The sequence below is a fragment of the Chlamydotis macqueenii genome, chromosome 13 (assembly GCF_036417535.1).
Source record: "Chlamydotis macqueenii isolate bChlMac1 chromosome 13, bChlMac1.mat, whole genome shotgun sequence".
Lineage (NCBI taxonomy): Eukaryota > Metazoa > Chordata > Aves > Otidiformes > Otididae > Chlamydotis > Chlamydotis macqueenii.
Genome location: NC_141568.1, coordinates 3,733,898 through 3,745,412, shown reverse-complemented (window position 1 = coordinate 3,745,412; position 11,515 = coordinate 3,733,898). Strand labels below are relative to the sequence as shown.

Here is an 11,515-nt window from a genome sequence, read left to right as displayed (position 1 = left end):
ACGCGACGCGAAGGGGAGAGGCGGGCGGCGGGGCGGCGGCCTGCGAGCTGCGGAGCCGAGGGAGGCCGCGGCGGCCCTGTTCCCCTCCTCCCTGCGGCCCGCCGGCCCTGAAACCTGGTTCAAAAAGAAGGTGAAAAATTCCAAGTTGTAGCTGGTGCAGACGCCGTGTGGCCCCTGTCTGAGCCAAAGTGCCTGGGTTGCCAGGCCCCCAGAAGGGTTTGTGGAGAAGGTGTCGCAGGCCCTGGTTTGTGCTGGAAACCGCTCTTGGCTTTTGGGAAGGTAAAAGATGTGTATGCCTGTGCGTAATGTATGTACGCACACGTATGTAATTTTCAAAATACACAGTCAGGCTCTGGTGAATTTCAATGGCAATGGGGAGTGGAGAGAAAGCACAGAAACTTCTCAATGAATAGGTGAAACTTCTACGCTGTTCTGCAGGCGGGTAAGTGAAAAGGCTGCACAAGGGCCAGATGGGAGGTTACAGGGACAGTGTTTAGCAATCGGCCATGCCTTCAGTCAGAGACCTGAACACTTAACGAGAAAAATTACAGCCTCAGTGGTTGCACAACTGGTCCAGAACTCACTTGTTGATATCAACAGCTTTCCATCTCGGTTAACGTTACTTCAGCAGCACTCCCCTTATACTTTTAGCCACAGGGTTTGGTTCCTGTCATATATCAAGGCCTTTGCCTTCGCAGCAGCGATGCCTCATTTCTCCGTGGTTCGTTTAACTCTGGTTTGTTTGCAGCCAGAGCTTGGAATGAAGCCTCCTTCCAGCCAGGGGGAAGATGTGGATTCTCACGAAGCTGGTGTTGTTTGCATTCCTGCAAGCAGATACCATCAAGCAGGTTAGACACTTTGGCATTTAACTTTCAATAATAGTCTGATCAGTGTGTTTTCAACAACAACAACAAAAATCTATGTTCCTTTATATGCACAAAAAAAAAAAAATCTGTACTAGCCATGGCAGAGCTCTCATTTTTTTTTTTCTTTTGCACCAGGTAAAAATCCTGACAAAGCTATGTTCCAAAACTACCCTCTTTTTAAAAAAAATCTTCATGGTATGCAAAACTTCATAAAAACCTGCAGAATATTACTCTTGTTGCCAGCTCAGAGTTAAAAACGCATTGACCCAAATTCCAAGATGGTCATGTTTGAATAAATGGATAAGATTCAGGTTTGTTATGGTCATCACTAGAGCCACAGCTTCTATTAGCAGCGCCAGGACATAGCAAGTAAAGCCTGAGCAGATGAATGGGGAGTTCATGCTAATGTGAGCATAAATTCAGCAAAGCTCATCTGGAACCTGCTTGGGACTTTTATGTCCACACGGTGGCATCGTATGCTTAGAAAGTCGGCTGTGCTTCAACACTGTTGACAGTGTGTTTAGATTCCCATGTTTATAAACTGGATGTGTGTAGAAGTAAAAACTCCTACATTAATCTCTTTCCCCTTAGCTCTTCAAACATAATATAGACCATGAGGGCAAAACTCTGTTCTTGGTGAAGCTCCCTCCCTGGGCTGCATAAACAGGTCCTGGAAAAAATTGCTGTGATGGTTTGGTTGATATCAGTATTAATGAATTTCCAGTTGATGCCTAAGGAGAAAAAATGAAATTTACAGAATAAGAAAAACAAAGCTTTTGAATTCAATTTAGGTTTTTCTTCTTTTCTTTAATTTATTTTTAAAGGCTAATGTTTCTATGATCACACTGTTTCACATGCAATTAGATTTTTTATTTTTTTTTTAAGGGTTGCATTTCATATTGTAGCTCTGTCTGTAGGTTATCATTTCGGTCTGGCAATACAGGACTGGAGATTCTAGTCTAACTGGCCTTGTGCTAAGACTGACTGCCAGCTAGCTAAGACTGACTGGCAGACTGGCTGACCAGTATCATCTTCACAAACATTCAGTGACTTCATGACCTCTCTTCTCTAACTATGAGCTCAGAACCAGTCAAGAGCTACTGAAGGGTGCCTGGCATTCCTTAGCTCTAAGCAGCTGCTTTTGCAAAGAAGATGTCTGCAGCTTTGCCCTCTTTCCTTCAAGTCTTGCCCCTTTGTAACAGACTGCAAACTCTGGGTTTATTTCCCTTGCCTGTCAATCTAAAGTGAGCTTCCTGCTGCTACTGGATGGCGTTTTGTCACTTGCCTGTAACACTAGGCTGTAATCTGCAGGGTAGACATACTCTTAAAGCCACAAAATGCTAACACTAAATCGTACAGATTATCTTCCTACTGTGGGGGAATTCCCAGGTCACGGGCTAACACCCTTTCATAGCATTTCTGCACCCAGAGTGTATAAAGTCAAGTTAGAAACCTGGTCCCTGAGAGTAACAGTTTGCAACACTCTTTAAATGACTAGTTACTTCTTCACGTGTATTTTCACATGCTCTAGCTGAGCTAGTTAGGCGCCTCAAGTCACTTTGTTTCTGCCAGTAAGAAAGAGAGAATGCACTAAGAAGCCTTTTAAGGACATTTAAGAATATAGTGGTATATAAAAAAGAGGAAGACGACACAGGAGGGTTCTGGAAACAATTGTGGCTAATTTTGTGAGCTAGTAATAGGTGTGTATTTGTTTGCAGAGTGAAAAAAACAAAGGCACAAAACCCCCAAACTACTTTATTTAAAACACTGTATACTTTTGACTTGGATAAAATGGAGTAGGTTTTATTTTATTAGTTGCCAAGACTATAGAAAAATCTAAATAGCCTTAGTTCCAGGTGATTCTAATAATGCTTTCTTTCAGTTAAAGGAAATTATTGCAAGGTAACAACCTAGAATGTAAATTATGAGCTGAGCAGCTGTGTGTTTGTATTAAGCACATCTGTTTTACCTAGATTATCTTTTAGTTTCTTTAAAATTATTTTTTTCCTATCTTGAGTTAGAACAGATAAATTTTGCTGCTTGTCATTCTTGTATATGTATGTTAAGGTGGCAGTGATGTAGAGAATCTTTCTGATTCACCTTTGATACGATACATACCTTCCACTCTGTTCTTATTAAAGGCCAGCTGAGAATGGGACCCCGCTGTACCAAAGACTATGCGACAGAGAGATACAGATTATTTCTGTTCCAAAGAGCTTATAATTAGCTGCTTTCATACATGCATTGAGCACAAAACCAGCCCCCTCAGGCTACAGGCATCAGAAAATTTTGTGAACTCCAAAGAACGGTGATATCGCATCAGTGGCACTTTTCAGCGGGGTATTTTTGGGGTGTGTTCCCCTTTTGGGAAGGGAAGATTGGGACTATACTTCCAAACAAGCCATTGGGCTTCAAAACTCTCTTGCAGCCTGTAGCTTAAATAAGCAGTATTTTAAGTCACATGGAGGAAACACATTTGATAATTTTAACTTCCCGGTTATTACTCAGCATTTTAGTTTACATTATGTTGCAGAACTCTGGCCTTTGCAAAAGAGGTCAGACTTGACTTTGTGAAAACAGTGGAGTTAAATTATTAAAGATGCTTGTTCATGTTTTAGGGTCTAGTGAACACAAAAGTCCTTGCACCTTTTTTAATGCCATTAGGCTCTGTGTTTCCTGTTTTCATTGTAGACTTGAATTTTTACAAGCCACCTACCGTCACAGTAAGTGAAATCTGCAAAAATGTTGATATCTGATGAAATTAGTTTTGGGCTCTGCCTATTGATCATCTTGTAGTGTGACAGCACAAAATTCCTTTGACTTTAAAAGGTATAGTCCAAACCTACACACTGATGCCCTTTTATATACGTATGATTCAGCTTCTGCATTCAGTTGGCTGCTGTGACAGCTATAACCTTGCAGTTACCTGATTTGTCTTCTGGTTTTTATGGGATAGCCATATATGGCGAAAAGAAGGAGTCCGACTGTAACCAGAACTGCGTCCTTAGCTAGTCACAGAGGAAGTTCTGGGTTTTGCAAGTCTTTCTACTTCCCTTTGCAAAAACCTCTGCCTGCTAGTAACCAACTCCCTTCTGTAAAAGGAGAAGGAAAGGGTGAGTGAAGAGGTGAACCTGATGATAGGTAAAGATGGTAACGTGCAGTATCTTAGAAAATGTACTTCCAGGTAGGATAACAGGTGTTGTTTGCAAAGGTTTGTAATCTGTGTTTAATAAAAACTGTTGAGGAGCAGAGCAAGTCTAACTGGACTGTGAGAATTCTCTCTCTTGCTGAGTATCAACAGTCCTTGGGTTTGTTTCTTTTTGGCTTGTTTTTGTTTTGGCTTGTTTTTTAAAAAGGCTGCTTTCCATGAAGGAATTTTAGAATTTGTTTAGGGTATTTGTTCTAATAAGGAAGTTTTCCATAGAGTCTGACGATTCATAGCCTTAGCTGTTTCCATATATAGTACTTCAGGATGAAAAGCAGAGGATCCTTTTGCTCCAGATGGAAACAGAAGGTCTCATTTCCTCACAGCACAGCCTGCATTTCATCTATTTCAACTGTACTGTGGGCGACACTATGCGTAGTAGCGCTGTGGCCCAGATTTTTGGAACAGGGTATGAACACAGATAATCTCACAGTGTGCTATCACAATGGTGTTCTTGTGGTCAGATTGTTTGGTCTACCAATCCAAAACCCTGGAAGTGTTAACACCAGCAAAGACAATAAGGTGGAAATGCAGTGAAAAAATCAAACAATTTTAGAGCATTGTATAAGACAAACAAAAAAGCGGAGGAGATGGGAAAATCTCAGTAACATTCCTGAACTCATTTTCACCCTTGTTCACCTCTTTAATGCATACAGACTCTCTCTCTTTCTCCTAATAGTGGGAGGAAACTCCTTACAAACATCTTAGAGTTGTAGTTACTAGTGAAGGAAGTCTTTTTCAGCAGGACAGCTGTGTTTCTTGGCACCGTACAGTATTTACACCCACCATGTAACAAGAAACCAATGTTTTGTCATCTGCTGTATGGTGAACTCTTAGGTTTTGAAAAGAAGTGATGGAAACATGATCAGGGCTTGTGTGATTTGAAGAGTCCTTAAGTAAACAAATTAATTTTAGGGTGTTTGTGCATCTAGCATTGCACTGCTTTATTACTTGAAGCTTCTTTTCCCATATCACTAGCTTCTTCCCTACCACCTGGGCTCGATTTTATCTATTAATTTTCTTTTTGTGCTGTGCAGTTTATTTTTCAACGTAGCTCATCTTTTTGACTCCTTCCCATATTTCTGTCCAGGTTAAGCAGAGCGTGTCTATTGGAGTCCGAAGTCCTTGGCTTTCCTTTCACTGAGTAAACAAGTGCCCATGATGGGATTGTTATTACCCAAAGCAATACTTGCCAAACCAGTGCAGATTCGGGGAGCACCCAGTTGTTGCTGACTGCTCAGTGCTAGGATCTCTGCTCCGGAAGTATCTGGTAAAAGGTGAGACACCAGATTAAAGTGCGAGAGATGAAGCCGTTCCTGCCTTATGCCTTTCCCAGAGGTTGCTGCCTCCGTGGCTGGAACAATAATATGCATCCATGTCCCTGTACATTTCAGCATCGCTAGATGCCGAATCAGTTGCAGGCTTTTTTCAAAACTTCGGGCTATAAAAGCCTGGTTCTCGAGCAGCTTCCTGTGTGGTCCAGCTGTCCTGTGTAGTGGAACCATAAGCTTTGGGAGGAAGGTAGGAGCAGTAAATTGCTCCCATCTCTGTGTTTATCCCATGTGTGGGTAGTCCAGTACCTTCACAAAACAAGTGTAGCAGATCTGTCTCTCACAGATACTCTCCTGAGCAGAACATGCCAGCTGTCTCTGTATTTTCTGTTTTCAAGTTGTACTTTATTACATTACAGTAAACCATCATTAACAACAAATGGTCTTGAACTGTAAATCCAACTCTATTCTCCACAGTATAATGAGCTGTCCTGAAGGTCAGACTGGCTTTTTACAGCTTGGGCCCTATTAGGCATTACACAAGCAAGAGGATAACGTGTGCTTTTGTACTGAGAAAGGTACCAGTGAGATCAAGATCATAACAGACAGCTGGGATAGCTTTGAAGGGCTGTTGTATGTCATCTGTGCTAGAGGTGTCTCAGAGAGTGTGTGTCCCCAAACAAGGCTCAAATTGCACTTTAAAGTGGTGATTTCCAACATTAAACAGGAGGTATATCACAGATCAGAGTCCAGACCAACAAACTTTGCCAGGCCTTTAGGTTGGGTTCGCTGCTGGCAGCTGACGTGGGGAAGAGGAGATTCAAGGTGATGGGGGGGGAAGAAGGTGAAACTGTGAAACACTCTGCAAATGGTTGAGAGCCACTGGGGAAGAAAAATAAGCTCCTGAACTAAGAGCTGGGAAAACTCAGAGTGAAAAATGAAAAAACATTTATTTTCCAAGGTCTGTCCTTGTCTTGCTTTATGGCCGCAGGCAAGTTAGTAGTTCTCTTGTACGTCTCTCTAGCTCCTGGAGTCATGCTGCAAGCATGCTGTGGCTGAGATTGTCCATTCAAGGACTGAAAAAGTGCAGAGCATAATGTCCTGACTTTACTCAAGTGCTGTAGCAATACGCCTTCTAACAACACCGGGAAAAAATAGCACTGTTGTTACAAGTACCCCTGGAACCACCTTTTATTCTCATCCTACACAAGGAACCCCCCTTTCTTAGGTACCTCCTTTGAGAGCCAGCACACCTGCCAAGCAGCGGAGTTGTGCAGAATAAAATGTGCTGGTTCCAGTGGCTTGAGGTGCACCAAAAACCCCCTCACACTCAAAAGCAGCCTCCCAGCTGGCAGGAGCATGAGACCACCACCAAAACAGGGAGTTACATGATACTGTCTGCCACTCAGGAAGAGCAGGCTGTTTCTATGGCTACTACTGCCTTTCTCTCAAACACATGTACCATTGGTTCTGACAAGATTATGTTGTGTTATAGAAAATAATTATTCACATACTGCTTTACAGTGCAGCATTCGTTGAGCTAGTAGATATCTGACTTCCTATAATAAAAACATTTTCCACTTAATGCATTGTTATAAATGGGTAGGATTTTTCTCATCTCTGATTTATAAATGCATCGTTTGGCCTTGAAAATCCTTCTTCTGGTTTCCATGACAACAGATCTGATTTTTGAGGGTATTTCTTCCCCTTACTTTATCTTGGTGGGAAAGTGTTGCTGTCTCCTTCCAGTAACAGTGTGATGGGCAAGCAAAATGATTGCCTTGAAGGAAAATCTGCAGACCTAAAACTGGAAACTTCAGTCAGTGCTTTGAAACATGAGGGAGAAATGCATGAGAAGAATGGCACCACAGACCCAGCACAAGCTAGAGTCAGGCTTTTTGTACACAGAAAGTCAAGTGCGTATGTAACCCCAGGAAATGTAGTCACACACCACACCGTTACGTACTTAACAAACTGATTCGGTAGCCCTGAATAACACTGTGCTGGCACATAGGACGATAACCAAATAAAGAGGATCTAGCCAGTCTGTTCATATGGTAACTTTAGAGATGAATTCGTACTGAATGCACTTTATTGTTTGAAGCAGACTCTCACTATCTATATTCTTCTCCCTCAATAGATCCCATTTTCAGTAATGGACTGCTAGGGCTGTCTCGTAGATCATTCGTGGGTCAACCATATTCCTTCAATTATGTGAAGCAGTGCATTTGAGACTGTGGGTAGTAGAAGCATCATAAATAATCCACAGCTGCTTTGCAAGGATCTTTCAAGTGTTTTTTTTTACTTTTAACATTTCCAGGAAAAACGAAGATAGACAGCTGTTGGTACTCTGTGATACAAGTGGTTTAGTAACTGCCGTTCTAAAATGATTAAGAAGTACTTTTTGCAAACTCTTCAGAAAATCCCTGGAGAGGGTCTTGGTTCCCTTTTCCTGCAGAGAATCACGAGGTACCTACGTCTTTGTGGGTAATAAGTACCTTCAAATGTGCAGTCCGCTAAGGTTGCAGATGAAATGTTTATTGTTTGTTTTTCATAGGGTTCTTCTTAATTTCTCTGAGTAAAAGACATTATGGAACCATAACGTCCAAGGTGTCATTGTATTGTGGCATTATAATCTTATTTGCATTTGAGCTGGGAGCAGCATGATAAATCATCTAGCTGTTCCTTAAACTGGTACAGAGTTGCTCCAAGTAGTTAATCTGAATGCTGGGGTTTCCAGCACATCTTTTGGAGCGGAAGATCCAAGTGTGGGTTAGGTACTCTCCGTTAAGACAGAATGCAGAAATATCCCATTTAGGCATGTTTTATCCATACTATTGTAACGTGTGCTAAGAGATCATATCTGTAATTTACCTTAGAGGCTAATCTTTGAACCCTAAGCAAAGAACACATAGTCCCTAACTGTGCAGTACCTAGTGCATCTCATGGTAGGATGAGATTGCTGACCATACATAGTCATCATTGAAAGCCAAGCGCGTTTAAGAGTGAATCAATATCAGACACGACACAAAAGTGATTTAGTGATTGCCTTAAATAACCATGCACAGGTTTTCTCTTTTGTCATGACTAAAACATGATGATCAGCCTGCCGTAACAGCAAGTCCCTCGGTGAGAATGAAGTCAGAGCAGTACAATTTCTAGCTGCACAGCCAACGAGAAACAATATAAACGCTCTTGTTTTCTGTGCCCTACTGTTACACATAGGGGATTAAAAAAGTGAGTCATTTGCTGGAAAATGTACTGATCCTGGGGCAGTAGGATGACTCTTAAGACAGCTCTTGCATTCTGTAAAGGCTAATTATGTGAGTGGTAAGTGATAAATTTTTGCTTTGAGTAAAGCAAGGACATAGAAAGTAGACACAATTGAAAACAGTGAAACCCACACAATTGCATATTGCACTTTTAACTTTTCAGATATCAATTTTTCCTTCTCTGAATTACTATCTCACTTAGAACACTTCCGTGGTTTTATAACCCAGGGCACTGGAAAAGACATGATTTTTACATCTTTGGGTTTGGTACAACTTGTGGTACAACTTCATCTGATATTGCACCCCACAGAAGTATTGTGTTGAATTTCTAAATTTTGTTTGTGGCACTGTCTGAAAGTTCATCCAAATAGTTAATTGATTCCTGCTTTTCATGTAGCCCAGGGCAAGTTTAGAGGAAATAAATGTAACATGAGTTAGTCATCCTTAAATAATCTTAAAGCAGGGAGCCCCACATTAACATCAGGCTGAGAATAAGCTCTGTAGTGCTATCACCAGTAAAGCTTTTCTCATCACTTGGAATAAATTTATGAGCTGCCACTTATTTTTTTGTTTACTTTTTCTCAGCAGGAGAATTGACTGTCCGGTTGCTGAAGTATCAGTTATTCTTGTAAAATTGAACAGTGCTATCTTAGGATCATGCACATAGAAACTAACGTAATTTGAGATATGTTAAAAATTAGTAAGATAGCAACTCTGTGAAGACATCTGTGATAGGTACGTTTTTGTGCTAGAGGATAACTCTTATGTCAGAAGAAAGCAAAGAATGGGGTTAAAAAGAAGCAGCAGACTTGATCTAACCCAGTAATTTTTTATTTCTGCAGGCTTCTGCTGTCAGACCATCTGCAGCTGTTGTCGGTCAACCATTGATCTGACCTCTGAGAGGCAGAAACCCATTCTGTTCCCTAGCTGGTCGTTCAAGTCTTTTTATTCTAGCATTTAAATTGGATCTTATTCAATTTTATTTAAATCCATTATATCAACACTTAATGAACAGAAGCCCTCCCACTCTACTCTGTGGCATCCCATTGTATACCAGCAATATATTCTTTTTTGTATCCTATACATATTCATTTCCCTTAATCTTTTGTGCTAATATATGTTTCCCTTTCCTATTTTTCTCTTCTTGATTATTATTAAATGCCTGGGTGATACTTAAATGTCAGAAAAGCCCTGAGAAATGTCACATACTGAAGAACAAAGTAGTTTATTGTTAAAAGTAGTTTAATGTTAAAAGCCCTGGGCATGATATTATCTGCTTTTTGGGCTGTGGGGCTTTTTTGACAACCTGTCAGAAAAAAAATAGATCTCTTGAGAGGAATAGATTTATGTTGCCGATGGTGTTTTGATTTTGAACTTTGATACTGAAACTGGAGGTTCAGAAATGAATCCTATCTTGTCTCTGGTTCACCTCTCCCCTGACATGATAATGGGTCACTTGGAACAATCGGCTGGTTTCATTAATAATTCATGCTAACACATGGCAAAAGCCATTTGGCGATGCACTGGATGTGTGGGGGTCTGTTGATGGAAATGTAAAGGGGGCAATTATCAAATTGAAAATAAATGAGAGTGGCAAGTGCCAAAGAGGAGGTGGAATCAGCAGAAGGCTTAGGTATGGCTGGAAGAATAAAAAGATGCTTATTTTACAGTCAGGTGCATGTCTTAAGTTACATAAAAGTGAAAATTCCTAAAGCAGGGCGTGTAGTTCACATGCGTATTAGGTTACTTGGCTGAACTGTGATCTATGCAAATATGCATTTATACACCTTCCCAGGAATTTTGATACTTGCTGAGTGCATAGAAAAAGCAGTCAGCTATTCACCATTAGGGAACTGTATACCCAGACAAACAAGAATATAACTCTTGACCATACATTTTAGTAACCTTTATGTATATTTATTCTGAGAGGAGAAAACAGAAGTCTTGAGACCATGGAATAAGAGCTGCTATATAATGTGAGTGCTATTTGAAGGTGGCCTTTTATCTACACCAGCCTAGACAGTCTGATGAACAGTACTTACTGCTGCTGTAGAAGATGGATGGTGTGACTTTGCCCCGAAGGGTGATACGATGGGAGGGGTTATTCCTATGGTCTCTCCCTCTGTTCACTGCATAGACACTGTGCATCGCATCAGGAGCTCATGTTCTGATAGATGCAAAATAGCTGAAAAAATGAAGAGCAGAAGGAGCTCTCCATACATTTTTTTTCTGTCTCCCTAAAGAAAGAGACTACATTGACAAGCTTTGTGCACAACGATAACCTCTTATCTGAATGTCTTAAAGAACAGTCCCTGAGAGAGCGGTGTGTTCAAAACTCCAACCCTAGTCCGTGATGTACTGTGAAGGTCTGCTGGCCTCCTCTGGATGCTGGATTCAGCTTCCAGGAGAGCTTTCCCTACTGAGGGCCACAGGCACCAGCAACAGCAAAGCCATCCGTGACACAGCTCCAGACACATCAGCCTGGTTTTATTCTGCATTACCTTACCACAGTGGCACTGGAGGGCAAGGCTGGAAAGGTTAACAGCTGCCCCCTGCCCCCAGATTGCTAAGGATGCTTGGCACGGCGAGAATAAAACACGAAGCGGCTTTCTTCAGCTTAGGCTGCTGCCCCTCGTGCGATGCCAGACTAATGAAACTCCAGACTGTCTGATGGAGTTTTTCCCACAGAGCAAAATATTAACTAAGTCAATTGATTGCATTTTCATTTCTTGAGGGAGCGTTCAGCCCACACATCCTATTGTGTGTCTGATCACGAAGACATGCCTGCTGTAGCAATATTGTGTTATCTCACTGATGCTTTGTGCTACGTCTTGAGCTGTCGCCTCTGATGTAAAAGGAAATGGAAATTCTGCTCAGAAGACCTACGTGACAAAGAAATAA

At 41.4% G+C, this 11,515-nt stretch overlaps 1 long non-coding RNA gene across 1 annotated transcript; it reads left to right on the top strand.

Annotated features, from left to right (window-relative positions):
* Nucleotides 1-49: 49 nt before the first annotated feature.
* On the top strand, nucleotides 50-9,625 carry LOC147599084 (uncharacterized). Its single transcript, XR_015260074.1, has 3 exons — nucleotides 50-279; nucleotides 749-848; nucleotides 9,457-9,625. It is a non-coding gene; the product is annotated as an uncharacterized LOC147599084 (long non-coding RNA).
* Nucleotides 9,626-11,515: the final 1,890 nt, after the last annotated feature.